Genomic DNA, 16,409 nt, shown 5'->3' on the forward strand with positions numbered 1-16,409 from the left:
ATCTTCCCAAGCTAAAAGGATGTCTTGGCAGCCTACCCCACAACCATAAGATGCATTAAACATACATTGCGTGGTCAACTCTTCAAATCTACTCAAAAGAAGACTATATAAAAGCTGGGCATCCCATAAATATACATAAACCATGCCACTTACACTTTCTAATTAAATCTGTAAATAAACACATCACAATGAGACATAAAGATCACCTGGAAATCACATTTCTGATGGTTTAACATCATAACAGACACAGATAAATAATTATCTGCAGACAACTCTGTTTATGGTAAAATAGAATAAGATGGGGAAAAGATGGAGGCAGCAAGTACAGGGTTAACAGTTGGCTGAGAGGCTACACTAAGACAGGACTGGATCCCAAGACCCATATGGCAGTATTTCCCTCAAACTTTCAGGCCGCTGAACAGGAAATGATGACTAAATGATTTAACCCTTCTGAGGTTTCCAAGCCCGTTCGTTCCCTGACATTCCTCACAATTCTCCAGGGCAACAAAATATAATCAAATCCATGTGTGATCACCGGTGCCTGAAGAACGGCAATCTGGCAGGATCTGGGCATAATGGGTTATATCTGCTACAGACCTAGATATGCAATATGAATGTGTCCTGGTAGGGGGTAGACCTAGCCCAAGACACTGTGTTGTGACCTTTCATACACACAGCCATCACGCTATTCTTACAGAGGTCACCATGTGTGATGAGTCTCTGCAGCTGCTCTGGAGACAGATCCTTTGTTTCAAGAGAGCTGGATCGCCTGGAAGGAGGTGTTCAATGCTCATCAACAGCTGCAAACAAAAGCTTAAAGCTATCCCACTTACCTCCGCTACAATGGTCTATTCTGTGCACATACAGGCCCTTCTTTCCAGTCTCTGCTTTCCAGAGCCCAACCACACAAGACATTGGAGGAAGCAACACACCAGTGCCAATCCTAATACAGAATCCTCCTTCCCGTTAGCCCTTTGATACAAATGGAGGATGGCTCCCAGCTCTATACCTCCTGCGTCCTGATGGCTGATCGCACACTGGCAATTTCATGCTCAATTTGTACTACAGAAAATCAGCAGTGATCGCTCTTCTTTTCCAGTCGTTCCGTCACTCGCTGGCTGCAGGGGTCCCATAGGACACACTCAGGAGCTGAGGAGTAGGGAGGGGAGGGAGGATGGGAGGCGATACAGAGGATGCCGTGCCTCTCTCCATCATGTAAAGATGGACAATACTCATCTCTACATACAGCCAGGATGCTGAAACTTCTCTTATTGCAAACACAGAATGACCACTATCCCACTCTGACGAGAAGTGCAGAGCAGAAACATCCCATAGATATGAATTCTCTATCGATGTACAGACAGAGATCTTCCCCTGCATCCAGCCATAGAATAAATATTATCCCACTCTAACTGGAAAAGTGGGCAGTATTATCAGAAGAATCATTTACTGCAGTTTTATTATTCCAAACATCTATGACTGTTATGTTTACTGCTATCAGATTGAAACCTGTGGCGGAAATGTCACATGGAAAATACCAGATTGAATGACTGCTACATGTCAGCAGTGAAGGCAATTCTAATTATAAACACATTGATAAAATGAAGCTAACTGGAGCTTCAAGAGAACAGCGATCAATATTCTTACAAACACTTCTTAAGGCAATAAGGTGTATAAAACAGTCCTGAGTCCAAGAATCTCTAACTTCGTGTTAATCAGTCATAATCTGGGGACAATTAATACTCAAACACTGGTCTTTACGGAATGATCAGAAGTAAATGAATAAAAAAGTGTAGTCAGTGAACTGTGTGTCTTCCAGACTGACCCTGCAGCATATAAGAAGGAATATGGTCAATACACTGTGCTGAGCCCAAGATGGCTCATTCATACACTCAGGAATAAAGTGACACTCCATTCTCACAAACCACACCTGGAGCTGTATATCATCTAGTAAATGGAATGATGCTTGTACAGGGAAGAATACATCTGCTGCATCTCAGAGAAGCCTCTTGGAAAGTAAACTTTGTTCCCTGAATGCACAACATGGCCTTCTCATGGCTATAAAGCTGGCTATACACTAGCAGAGTTTTGTTTGAAATTGTTCATTTTGAGAAAACACAGCAAAAGAAGAGTTTAGCAGACAAATTTAGCTGGAGACATTCATGGTTCCACAAAGCTCCCTACATAGCCTTGATTCTCTAACACAGCTCAGATCTGGCAAAACTTCTTGGCAAGGAGGGCTAATGCTTAGCCTACCCAAATTCTGCCTCCCCTTCCTGTGCAGAGATGGAAAAGCTCTGAGGTTTAGGGACCAACACAGTGGGTAACTCTCTACTCGAATGACCAGCCTGGTCAGAGATGATTCATTCAGCATGCAGTTTTATGCCACATTCTTGCTGACAATCTGCAAGCCACTGGAATTATTAGCTGGCACCTCTGGTGCTTCCCATAACCCAGGATGAGTCATGCAGACCTGGAGATGTTGACTGAGGAACTTTCCTTTTAATCGACTTTTGTTGAAGGAGCTGGGTAGAAAATGGTCAGCCGAACTGTGAATGAGTCCAATTAGATAGAGCCGCTGTTCAGGTACTCTGATAGCCACAGTGTCGGCTGTTAGAATACAATAGCCAACAGGAGGGATTCATCCATCCCAGCTGTTTACGGTGGAAAGAGGGATCTGTCACATTCACGTACAGTGAACTTAAAGTGGATCTCTATGCAAAAACTAACTCTAATCCTACTCTATGTCACATTCTAAGACTAATCGATCTGGCCCTGTAAAGCAAAAGTGGCTGTACTTACCTGTTCTGCAGCTGATCCGGTCCCACGCTGAGCTGTCAGCAATGGCTTCACTGTGTGGGCATGTGCAGGAAAGGCAGTTGGCAACTATGAAGCTCCATAGTAACTCTATGGGTGACGTCACTTCCTGGCATTTCCCAGCCATTGTCAGTTCTCTCCTACCCACAGAATCAGGCGCTGGAGAATTAGACCAGATAGGCTGCAGTGATTTTTTTCTTTACTAGATCGATTAGTCTTAGAATGTGGCATAGTGTAGGAGTAAAGTTAGTATTTTTTTGTTTAAACTTCGACTTCAAGCTCTGAAGATATACTGTGCAGCTCATAACAAGTAGAACGTTAAGGCCACTTACACCTTCAGCCATGCTGTTCTGAGAAACCCAAAATCCGAGCTAAAGATTTTGAACATTCTCATGTCTCATTACAATTATACACGGATCAGTCCTAACTTTAAGATTACCTACAGGTTAAGTAAATAGCATTGATTATCTTGTTACAATGGCATCTGAAAGTGGGTAGGATATATTAGGCAGCAAGTGAACGTGTTGTTCCTGAGTCTAGGTTCAAATATGTGTGATGCGGGAACCAGCACAATTACAGCACCAGTTCCTGCATCGCATCTCTTCCGCAGGCAGTTCACACTGCCCTCTGCGAACCGTGTGGGTGTCAATACATTGTTAATGACACCCCAGATCGGTTCACAGATCGCAGTATGAACTTGCACATGAATCAGATTGCATGGGTGAGGACACCCATGCGATCCAATTCTAGTGTGGGGAACAAAAGTCTCTGCCCTATTTTCGTGCGAATCCACTGCAAGTTCAGCCATACAACTGTATGGCTGAACTTTCATTGCACAAACATCGCGCATGATCGCCACCTACAGTGCCAATCACATGCGATGTCTGAGATCGCATATATATGAACCTAGGCTCAAGTTGATGTGTTGAATGCAGAAAAATGAGCATTAGGATTTGAGCAACTTTGACAAGGGCCAAATTGTAATGACCCACGCTGACTCGTGTCCACAGCCCAAGGTGCCTATAATGGGCATGTGAGCAACAGAAATGGACAATGGAGCAATGAAAGATGGTGGCCTGGTCTGATAAATCATACTTTCTTTTACATCACGTGAATGGCTGGGTGCGTGTGCAACACTTACCTAGGAAAGAGATGGCACCAGGATGCAGTATGGGAAGAAGGCAAGCTGGTGGAGGCAGTGTGATGCTTTGGGAAATGTTCTCCTGGGAAACACTGGGTCCTGACATTCATGTGGATGTTACTTTGACACATACCACCTACCTAAACATTGTTGTTGACCAAGTACACCCCTTCATGGAAACAGTATTTTCTGATGTCAATGGCCTCATTCAGCAAGATAATACACCCTATCACACTGCAAAATTGGTTTAAGAATGTTTTGAGGAATACAACTGGTCTGATGTGTTGACTTGCCTCCAAATTCTCCAGATTTCAATCCTATGGAGCATCTGTGGAATGTGCTGAAAAAACAAGTCTACTCTATGGAGGCCTCATCTCACAACTCACAGGACTTTGAAGGGTAAGTTCACTTTTACAGAAAAATCTGTCAGGTGCACTTTCACAGGACCCCCTCAGTCCTGCTGACCTGGACTGTGGCGATCTGCTGTTACGAGCCCTGGTATAGCCACGTCATCGGCCCAGGGCTTAGAAATCTCCAAATATTTTAGGAGCATTCTACTTGGTCGGCGCAGTCACTAGGATGGCACCGACCAATCTAAGCACACGTAGCCCATCCCGTCAGCGAGGAAGAAGAGAGAAAGCCAAGGGGATTTCTAAGATCCGGACCGATTAGGAGGCTATACCAGGGCTCACAATGGGAGATCACCGTGCTCCAGGTCAGTGAGAGGGTGAGGAGGGGGTCCTGTGTAAGTTCACCTTACAGATTTTTCTGTAAAGGTGAATTTACACTTTAAGGATCTGCTAATCCCAGCTTGGTGCCAGATACCACAGCATACCTTCAGAGGTCTAATGTAGTCCATTCCTCAACTGGTCAGGGTTGTTTTGGTGGCAAAAGAGGAACCTACTCAATATAAATATGGGTCATCATGATGTTATGGCTGATTGGTGTATAGACGGAACAACTATATGTGTGTGCATATGTATATATATGTATATGAACAATGAAAAATATTGATGTTAGTAAATAAAGAGCCTCTGCTATGTGTGCAATTATGCCATCATAACAGAACTGAAAAACTAAAAGTGGTAGTAAAGTCTGCTTTTTGATTTTTACCTACAGGTAAGCCTATAATAATGCTTATATAGGTAAAATTAATATCTCCTAAATGTGCACCATTTAGGAAATATTCACACTGGATGCAGTTGGTTACATCACCGGCACATGTGCTCCGAAGGTCCGGCATACCGCGCCGAACCGAAACCGAGGGCTCCCACCTGCAGGAGTGACATCGCAGCTCTGGATACTCACACAGTCGGAGTCTGCAAACCCGGAAGGAAGGCAGGGGGAAGATGGAAGCCCTGTCAGCGGTGCTGGATGGCTTTGTTCTAAGGTAAGCATTTCATAATGTGCTAGTATGTGATGCATACTAGCATATTATGCAATTGTCTTACAGGGATTTTTTTTTTTTAACTGCAACAATCACTTCAATAAAAAAATAAATTCTGAAAATTAGTAAGCATGTGGGTGAACTGAAACCTGCAAGGATATAGTAGTAAAACTGGTTTGTGCCACCCAATGAATGAACCACCAATCATATAAACACATATAAACCTCTTTATAAGTTGCTTTTTATTTTTGTCACACTTTACCTATTTTGCCACACATAGTGATTAATAAAAGTTTAAATTAGAAATTGCAATAACAAAAGGAGAATTTAAATAGAGGACAATAACAATAGCAAAAACTTTAGGATAATTGGAGAAAAAAAATATGGTATTAAGAAAGATTCTGTTTTCATCTCCCTCCATCAGAAAAACAAAAAAGATCCGGCTAGGATAAGGATAGCATGTGTAAACCGAGTGATGATTGTGTTGTGTTTAGTTGGGAATGTGTAGTTTTTAAAAGAAGTCCAGCCTGAGCTTTTTAGGCTGGGCTTCTTCAAAATGAATTGCACTCCTGTGACCCGTTTTCAGCAGAAAGTGGTCTGAAGTCCACTGTCCGCTGATGTCACTGCCATCAGTCGAGGCAGCACATCATCCCGACTTCCCAAGTCTGGATACGCCAGTTGCCTTGATTGATGGCAGTCTCAACGAGCAGCTGAGACACGGAGACGGCTTCTCTCCGCCCCTCCACAGCTCATCGCTCCAATGAGCGTTGAGAAGCAGAACAGGAGCAATGCTGATGGACAGGCAGCACGGTTCTCAGTGCATAGACGCCGGGGGACAGCTGCAGCATTGGACTGATGCTCCATCCACCGAGGTAGGTATGATTAGAAAAAAAACAACAACCCATACTTCTCTTTTAAATCAAAGGCCCTGTTTTGTAGCTCAAGAGCAAAAAAAAGTCACTAGAAAGAATAAAACAAAAAACAAAATAACCCAAATCAGTGTATAATATTTAGTATGTGTAAAACTTATTCAAACTTGTTTAACATTTTTTTTCTACTTTCACAATTTTCTTTTTTTTTTACATGCGGTGATTAGAGTAGTCAAGTGTCACCATAGTGACACTATACTATTCAGGCGAGAGGGGGCAATAGATTTAACTATCATGAATGGCTTTCTTTCCCAATAATTTTTTTTTGAAAATTGTACATATCAAATTCCAAGGCAAAATATTGTTTAAATGAGATAGGTATTTCTGTATACAGTGATGTCTTAAGGTACTGGAGGTATGAGCTAAATTATATATTCCAACAAATGTACTCGTATTTCTTATCTCTATGTACTACAACATAATGAACTACAAGAGAAACCCGTAACAAAAAATAGAGGCGAGGGTTAGCACATACTTGGATCCCTGGCATTCCTTTAGGCTTCATGAAGATGAAGAGGAGGGATCCATACCATGTAACCAATGTCCTCTTACTGGTCACTTAAACAGAATGCAGGGGAAGAAAAGAAAGGGAAGAGAAGAAGGGAAGGGAAAGTAAAAGGGGGGAATTCCAGGCATAACTGTATGGATGTTTCATTAGCGTCCGGGCAGATTTTTATCCCTGGTTCCCAAACTCTATCAAAGACTGGCTGCTTATCAAGTAATATCGCTGAAAGGCGTTCATTGATCATGATCCACAAAAACTTAGTACTCACCAAATCGAAGGGGATCATGGGCGCCCTCCAAGATCTAGCTACCACTATCCTGGATGCAGTAAAGATGAATTATATAAGTTTAGTCCTGTGTCCTGGCACTCTCTCCACTGGACATTTATCCGCTCGAGCTGTGGGGAATGAGTTCGGTGTCATATAAAGTTTAGAAAAAAAAAAATGGAAAATTCTGCAAGGATTAATTGGGGGTTTTGAGTCAATCTTGCATCCGTAATCTTGGCAAGGCCGGATTGTATGGTCAAGGGGTAAGTTTCCTAGCCAATAATGTAGTAGGTTTGCCTCCCAAATTATTGAATGAATGCCTAGACCAACGTAAATACTTCTCAGCCTTAGTGGTAAGGCTAAGATTTAATACCGTACGTGCCGCTTCAATTTTATATCTCAAATCTAATGGGTTATTATACTTTTGCTCTTGCCTTTTAAGTTGTAATTCTTCCTCTTGTTGTTGTATCATTTGTGCATGACTGAGTTTGGTTCTGGAGGCTATTTGGATTAGTTTGCCACAAATTGTTGCTTTATGTGCTGCCCAGTTAATACAAAGGGAGGTATCAGTTGCAAGACTGTCAGCAAAGTATTGCCGTAGGGTAATATCTATTTTATTATAAATGGTGGGGTCATTAAGCAACGAGGCATTAAGATGCCACGTTGAGGGTTTCGATCTAGTCCACTGACCTGTTAATGAAATCCGGACTGGCGAATGGTCAGACCACGAGGTGGACAGTATTTTGGCCGAGTCAATAGATGGAAGCTGTAGCCACAGTGTAAATGAATGGCTTTCATTCATGACAGCTTGCTTACGATTGTGATGCTGTGAATGGCTACAGCTAATCCCATGATATAGCGTGCCGTGACAGCATAGAATTGCTATGATTGGTCACAAGCGGCCGAGTACTGAGCAACCAGGGGGTGTGCCAGTGCACATGTGCTGAGCGATGTACCAGTATGTTGCTTAGCATGCTGGTGCCGCCCACAATAAATGTACTGTAAGTGGTAACCAAGTGGTTAATGTTGATAAATGTAATTATGCACTTAGGGGCTATAAAACATGTATGTATCATACAGGCTAGGAGGAGAACAGCTGGGGTAGTTAGTGGTGGAAAGGATCTGGGTGCCCTAGTAGATCATACACCTAATAGCGTACAATGCCAAGCTGCAGTTGCTAAAGCTAGCAAAGTCCTTTATTGTAATAAAAGAGGAGGGAGGGAGAGGGAGAATTTTGTCCCTGTATAACCCATTAGTAAGACCTCATCTGGAATACAAATTTCGGTTTTGGGCACCAAATTATTAAAAGGATGTTGGCAAACTGGAGACAGTTCAGGGAAGAGCAATTAAAATGATAAGCGGAATTGAAGCGCAAAGTTATAAGAAAAGATTAGAGGAACTGAATTTATTCTCTCTTGAGAAGAGGAGATTAAGGGGGAGATGATCAACATGTACAGTTGTGCTCAAAAGTTTGCATACCCTGGCACAAATTGTGAACTTTTGGCACTGATATTGAAAATATGAGTTATCATGCCAAAAAAAACTCATTTAATGGATAGTGAACATATGAAGCCATTTATTATCACATAGTTTTTTGGCTCCTTTTTAAATCAAAATGGTAACAGAAATAACCCAAATGGCCCTGAACAAAAGTTGACACCCCCTGGAATCTTGGGCCTTGTACAGACATACAAGGCGACACACATAGGTTATAATGGCAATTAAAGATTAATTTCCCACATCTGTGGCTTTTTAAATTGCAATTAGTGTCTGTGTAAAAATAGTCAATGAGTTTGTTAGCTCTCACATGAATGCACAGAGCAGGCTAGATACTATGCCACGGGGATCAGAAAATAACTATCAAAAGACCTGCAAAACAAGGTAATGAAACTTTCTAATGATGGAAAAGGATATAACTATATATCCAAAGCCCTGTATGCCAGTCAGCACTGTTAATCACTTATTAAGAAGTGGAGAATTTGAGGATCTCTGGATACCAAGCAAAGGTCAGGTAGACCAAGAAAGATTGCAGCCTCAACTGAAAGAATAATTGTTTGGGATACAAAGAAAAACCCACAGGTAACCTCAGGGAATATACAGGCTGCTATGGAAAAAGACAGTGTGGTTGCTTTAAGGAGCACAATACGATACTTAATGACAAAAATGAGCTGCATGGTCGAGTTGCCAGAAAGAAGCCTTTACTGCACCAATGCCACAAAAAACCCAGTTATAATATGCCCAAAATCACCTTGACATGTCTCAGGCCGCGTACACACGGGCGGACTGTTCGCCCAACTTTGTTTGTCAAACAGTTTCGGCAAACAGTCCGCTCAAAATTAGCATGGATGGACATGGCCACACACGGCACTTTTTGAGCGGACTGTTTCAGCGAACTGTTTGCCAAACAGTTCGCTCAACTTTTGAAATGAACGGACTCGCCCACGTAAGGCGGAGGCAAATCCGCCCATTTCGAGCGCGTGTACATTCCGCCTGGAATGAACTTAAAGGGGAACCCCAACGCCGAAAAAAATCGGCGTGGGGGTTCCCCCAAAGTCCACAACAGACCCTTGTCCGAGCACGCTACCCGGCCGGCCAGGAAAGGGGGGCGAGCGAGCGCGCCCCCCCTTCTGAGCCGTACCAGGCCGCGTGCCCTCAACATGGGGGGGTGCCTTGGGGAAGGGGGGGCCACGCGGCCCCCCCCACCCCAAAGCACCTTGTCCCCATGTTGATGAGGACAAGGGCCTCTTCCCGACAACCCTGGCCGTTGGTTGTCGGGGTCTGCGGGCGGGGGGCTTATCGGAATCCGGGAGCCCCCTTTAAGAAGGGGGCCCCCGGATACCGGCCCCCCACCCTATGTGAATGAGTATGGGGTACAATGTACCCCTACCCATTCACCTGTGAAATAAAGTACAAAAAAAAACACAACACAGAGAAAAAATATTTTATTGCACAGCTCCGGGGGTCTTCCGTCTTCGGGGGTCTTCTCGCCGGACTCCTCCGCTATCTTCGTGTAGCTCTTTTACTAGCGGAGGAGCCCGGCTTTCTTCCTCCCCGCCGCCGGCCTCTTCTCCCGACTTCGGGGGTCTTGTCCCCCTCTTCGGTTCTTCTGCCGGGCCACCGCGCCTTCTTGTAGCTCTTTTGCAGGCGGTGGCCCGGTCTTCTGTCCCCGCTGCCTTCCGTTCTTCTGTCGCCGCCTTCGGTTCTTCTGCCGGGCCACCGCGCCTTCTTGTAGCTCTTTTACAGGCGGTGGCCCGGTCTTCTGTCGCCGCTGTCGCTGTCGCCGTCGCCGCCTTCCGTTCTTCTTCTTCTTCTTCTCCAGGAGATGTTGACACGTCGCTCTCTCCGGCCGGAATGCCAGAGCCGCGCTGTGCGGTCACTTATATAGTGACAATGGGGCGGTGTCACATGGTATATGTCACATGGGTTGGTCACATGGTGACCCCGCCCCCTTACGATGTCATAGTCCCCATGTGACATCAACCCATGTGACCAACCCATGTGACATATACCATGTGACACCGCCCCATTGTCACTATATAAGTGACCGCACAGCGCGGCTCTGGTATTCCGGCCGGAGAGAGCGACGTGTCAACATCTCCTGGAGAAGAAGAAGAAGAACAAGAAGAAGAAGAAGAACGGAAGGCGGCGACGGCGACAGCGACAGAAGACCGGGCCACCGCCTGTAAAAGAGCTACAAGAAGGCGCGGTCGCCCGGCAGAAGAACCGAAGGCGGCGACAGAAGAATGGAAGGCAGCGGCGACAGAAGACCGGGCCACCGCCTGCAAAAGAGCTACAAGAAGGCGCGGTGGCCCGGCAGAAGAACCGAAGAGGGGGACAAGACCCCCGAAGTCGGGAGAAGAGGCCGGCGGCGGGGAGGAAGAAAGCCGGGCTCCTCCGCTAGTAAAAGAGCTACACGAAGATAGCGGAGGAGTCCGGCGAGAAGACCCCCGAAGACGGAAGACCCCCGGAGCTGTGCAATAAAATATTTTTTCTCTGTGTTGTGTTTTTTTTTGTACTTTATTTCACAGGTGAATGGGTAGGGGTACATTGTACCCCATACTCATTCACATAGGGTGGGGGGCCGGTATCCGGGGGCCCCCTTCTTAAAGGGGGCTCCCGGATTCCGATAAGCCCCCCGCCCGCAGACCCCGACAACCAACGGCCAGGGTTGTCGGGAAGAGGCCCTTGTCCTCATCAACATGGGGACAAGGTGCTTTGGGGTGGGGGGGGGGCCGCGCGGCCCCCCCTTCCCCAAGGCACCCCCCCATGTTGAGGGCACGCGGCCTGGTACGGCTCAGGAGGGGGGGCGCGCTCGCTCGCCCCCCTTTCCTGGCCGGCCGGGTAGCGTGCTCGGACAAGGGTCTGTTGTGGACTTTGGGGGAACCCCCACGCCGATTTTTTTCGGCGTTGGGGTTCCCCTTTAAGCCCATTCCAGGCGGCGGAGCCGCGCTCGAAATGAGCAGACTTTCCTCCGAGCGGGAACAGTTTGCTCATTTCGAAAGTAGCCTACACACGGGCGGACTGTTCGCTCAAACACAGTTTCAGCGGACAGTTTTTCGGAATTTCCGAAAGACTTTGTCCGTCAAACTGTCCGCTGAAACTGTCCGCTGAAAGCCCACACACGAGCGGACTGTCCGCCCAAACACTGTTCAGCGGACAAGGTTGGGCGAACAGTCCGCCCGTGTGTACGCGGCCTCACAGCTTCTAACACATGCCCTTGGACTTTCCAGCAGGACAATGACCCTAACCACAAAGCCAAGTTCACCCTCCAGTGGTTACAGCAGAAAAAGGTGACAATTCTGGAGTGGCCATCAGTCACCTGACCTAAAATTTCATTGAGCCAATTTGGGATGACCTCAAACATGGGGTTCATGCAAGAGGACCAAAGACTTTGCATGGCCTGGAGGCATTTGGCCAAGACAAATTGGTTAGCTATACCACCTGCCAATTCGGGGCCTCAGACAACTAATATAAAAGATTGCACACTGCCACTGATGCTAAAGGGGGCAATACATAGTATTATGAACTAAGGGTATGCAGACTTTTGAACAGGGGTTATTTTGTTTACTTGACATGTTTTGTGATCCTGTCATTCTGTTATGACCTACATTTGAATATGAATCCGATAAGAAATAAAAGAAATGTGTTTTGTCTGCTCACTCATGTTTTCTTTAAGCACTTGACACTGGGCGTACGCAGATATGAGGGTGCTCAGCGGGTGGGCCTTAACAACGGGCGCTGCATATAAGCGGTAGGCGCAATGGGGTGAAAAATTGTACACCCTGTATATTACCGTTTAAAGATTTCCACCATGCCAAAAACTGGTAAAGAGCTGCCACATCTCTGGTTTAAGAAGAAAAAAGAGGGGTTAAAAAAAAAAAAAAAGAGGGAATACAGGGGATTTTAAATGGCAACTATAATACCAAATTGGTTAAAAATCAATATTAATTTAAACATGTAAAATAAGATCAATCACACATGTGATGATCTAGATAAAAACATAAAACATGATCATACCAAATTTGAACAGATATTGTGTATGGAGTCAAATACTCTCCAATATCTATGAAAGAATCTTCGGTACCCGAAACATTTCTGGTTCAAAAGCCCTTCATCAGGGGTAAAAATATAGGAGAAATATACATTTAACAGTATATCAATAAAAAGGTGAGCGTTGCAATGTTCAAATGTTTCTTTGTTCAAAACAGATTTAGTAATCACTGCCATTGATGATAATATTGGAGGGTTATTGCGACTCCCGAACTAAACCAAAAAACCCCACAGAGGTCCCCCAAACATGGGGTCAGAAACATGTGTGTTTAAGTCAGTGACAGGAACTGATTGGTAGAAAGAGGGGAGACTTTCACGATATGGATCTTGTAAATCCTTTCCGTGATCCTTTAGTGGAGGACGTTATACACAGTGCAGCATAAGCTGCTATCCCTGTGCAATTCACGTCCCGTAATCGCGCTGTACCTGAATGGCAGTGCTGCATACTACCAATTCTCCAAGGGTATGCAAATGTTTGAGCCCAACCATATAAATACATAAGTGGTCCATAGTGAACTTGGTGTAGAGTTATTCACTCTCAGATCATTACAGAGGACAAAGGGGTGCTCTTTACATCTGGAGGAAAAGACATTTAACCTCAAAATATGGAAAGGCTTCTTCACAATAAAAGCTGTGAAAATGTCAAAAAGACTCCATCAAGAACTAGTTCTGGCTAGCTGAGTAGATTGTTTTAAAAAAAGAGATGCATTCCTAACAGCACCTAATTGACATGGAAGCTATTGTGTTTTTTTTTTTTTTTCAATAATTACATTTTTTGGGGAACAAAGCGGTCATTGCACCTGTGCCACTAGGAGCCATCAATGTGATGACTGCAGTGGCTCCTAGCTGTCTGTAACTGCTTAGAAAACAGACATCTCGGTGATGGACAGACCCCTTGTTTCCAATAGGAGGTCCTGCACTCCACTGTGATAAAATCCAGTATGCTGAATTTTGGCTGCACTGACCTGCATTTTACCAAGCACATCAATTGCATAACATCTTTATTGCTCAGTGTATGAATTTCTGCTGTGATTCAAGCCTAAGGAGGACTGAAAAGGGTATAGTCTTGTTTTTATTATACACACAATAGGACAGCGTGAGGTTTTGTGAGTGATATGAAGGGGCTCTTGTTTATATTCTATAGCACAGACCTTATGAATCAGTTGTATCTACAGCATCAGACCGAGAAGTGATTTCTTTTCTGTATTGGTATGGAATGGATACTTAAAAACCCTATACATACATGAAAAAATGTACATGGAAACTATTTAAACCATTTAAAATATAGTATTAAATAATATTTACAGTCCTAATAATTATTCTATCCCGCTTCATATCATCAGATTTGCCAAAAGAAAAAAAAAAGGCAAGCTGGATCAAAAGATATTCTGTAATTTGACTAGCACAGGCCAGGCATGACAGTGGAGGGAGGAGTTTATATTTTAGGTGGAGGCAGCCAGGCTCTCCCTGGCAGGGAACACACAGCGCATTCACTGATCCCGTGTATGAGTCAGCGCTGCAGGAGCTCCTCACACCGTTTATTTTCCATCCTTTGTGCCATGTCAGCACTCATGGTTTTAAGTCTAGTGTAAGATTACATTGCCGTACTTTTACAAACACAATGAATTTCCACATGAACCCTGCAAATAATACAAACTTGCAAAACAAACATTATGTTACCATAGACGTACAAGATTTATAAATATATAGTGTATGATAACAATGGAGCCCATTTTTATGCATTTCCCAAGTGAACAAAAAAGTTATCATGCTGGTCTTGGGGATAGCATAGTGACAAGATGGTTAACAATAATGTACTGTAATGCAGCACCAGTATCTCGGGTTCAATCACCACCAGGTCCATTAGCTGCATGGAGTTTACTACCACAGGAAAAATACTGGTAGAAGAACACATCTAAACCTATACCGTGTGTGTGTGTGTGTGTGTGTGTGTGTGTGTGTGTGTGTGTGTGTGTGTGTGTGTGTGTGTGTGTGTCACTGGGGTGGGAGATTAGAGTGTAAGCTCCTCTCCACTGATGTGACCTGCTCAGTGTTCTCTGTACAACACTGTAGAATATGTCAGATAAAAATATAGAATAGCTGTGTGACTGTGGCACAGACATTAGAATAGATATTCATGTTCATATAAGATATGTCAGCGCCATATACAGAAGTAATAAATCAGAATGAATACAAAAAGCCTTTCAAACATCTAATATGAGGCAGAGACTAAACTGTTCATTTATATGCTTAACTGAGATATTAAAGCCATATTTAAAAACAAAAATGTAATATATTGTGGCTTACCAATCCTTAGATGCAGTGGCTGCATTAGTTTTCTTTTTTTGAATTTTCTGCCCTTTATTTCACCTGGTTATCTGATCAGTAACACACTTCCTGTCTAAGGCCCCTTTCACGCCGGCTGTCTGATCTGGTCCGCCTGTCAGTTTTTCAGACGGACCTGATCGGACCCTCTAGTCTCCCCTATGGAGTGGCGGATGACATCCCCTGCTATCCAATCCAATTCTGTCCACAAAATCCATACGGACAGTTGTCCTATTTTCCATCCATCTGGTGAATTGGATCAGATAGGACAGGCGGTCCGTCTTCACTCGATTTTTCCATAGAGGAGAGCGGGACTGTGTCCACCTCCGCTCTGCACAGTACACATGGACCTCTCATCCGCCTGCTCAGCAGGCACCAGCGGAGATATCCCCCGCTGAGTAGATTCTGTTCCACGGAGGCGCCCGTGTGAAAGGGGCCCCAGGATCTCTCCACTCACAAAAGGAGAGGCAACAGAGACACCTTTAGACAGCCGCATTGTCAGTCCAGATTGTGGGGAGTGTTATCCCACGTACACACGATCGGAAATGATGCCAGCAAAACTCAGATGAGAGCTTTTTGTCAGAAAATGGGACCGTGTGTATGCTCCATCGGTCTTTTGCTGGCGGAATTCCAGCCAGCAAAAGACTGAGAGCATGTTATCTATTTTTCAGTTGGAAAAAGTTCCTATCCGAAAACTTGATAGTCTATATCAGGGATATGCAATTAGCGGACCTCCAGCTGTTGCAGAACTACAAGTCCCATGAGGCATAGCAAGACTGACAGCCACAAGCATGACACGCAGAGGCAGAGGCATGATGGGACTTGTAGTTTTGCAAGAGCTGGAGGTCCGCTAATTGCATATCCCTGGTCTATATGCAATTCGGACACGCAAAAAATCACGTATACTTGGAAACAATTTGACACATGCTTGGAAGTATTGAATGAAATTTTCTCAGCTCATCGTAGTGTTGTACGTCACCGCGTTCTTGACGGCTGAAAGTTCAGAGAACTTTTGTGTGACCGTGTGTATGCAAGGCAAGCTTGAGTGGAATTCCGTCAGAAAAAACATCCAAGATTTTTTGGACAGAAATTTGGCTCGTAGCTAGCTTGACTAGCAGATTCGGATGGATTTGGCCAACAAAGTAAAGCTAAACTCCAGATAACGCAGTTTAAAAGCAGTTACAGCAAATGTTGCTTTTCCTTTTGGGATAAAGGTCTTACATAAATATAAGCTGATCATAGTAAGTACCCCTGCCAGTGGTTTGTCTTAACACTGTACTTGCTATTATGTCTGGACAGTTTGGTCTGTTGAAAAAAAAGTTTCATCACTTCCCGCCCGGCCTATAGCAGGATAATGGCAGTTCACAGGCAATGACTGATCACTGTACCAGCCCGCTGCCTGTACCATGTGATCACCGTGACCAATCACAGCAGATCACATGACAATTGTAAACAGAGGATGGCTTCCTTTTATGCCATCCATTATGTAC

The 16,409-nt window shown here is 44.5% G+C and overlaps 1 protein-coding gene across 8 annotated transcripts in view; it reads right to left on the reverse strand.

Annotated features, from left to right (window-relative positions):
- ARHGAP32 (Rho GTPase activating protein 32) overlaps positions 1 to 16,409 on the reverse strand; it is a 445,777-nt gene that overhangs the window by 111,651 nt on the left and 317,717 nt on the right. The window contains exon 1 of one of the 8 annotated variants that reach the window (XM_077457867.1): positions 834 to 995. The exons of the other annotated variants lie outside the window; for them this stretch is intronic. The gene's annotated coding sequence lies outside the window, so the exon portion shown is untranslated. Of the gene's footprint in view, positions 1 to 833; positions 996 to 16,409 lie in introns of those variants that run through there. 8 annotated transcript variants of the gene reach the window in all.

Source organism: Lithobates pipiens, unplaced genomic scaffold, assembly GCF_037356315.1.
Source record: "Lithobates pipiens isolate NorthernLeopardFrog02 unplaced genomic scaffold, aLitPip1_a1.2 Scaffold_27, whole genome shotgun sequence".
Taxonomy (NCBI): domain Eukaryota; kingdom Metazoa; phylum Chordata; class Amphibia; order Anura; family Ranidae; genus Lithobates; species Lithobates pipiens.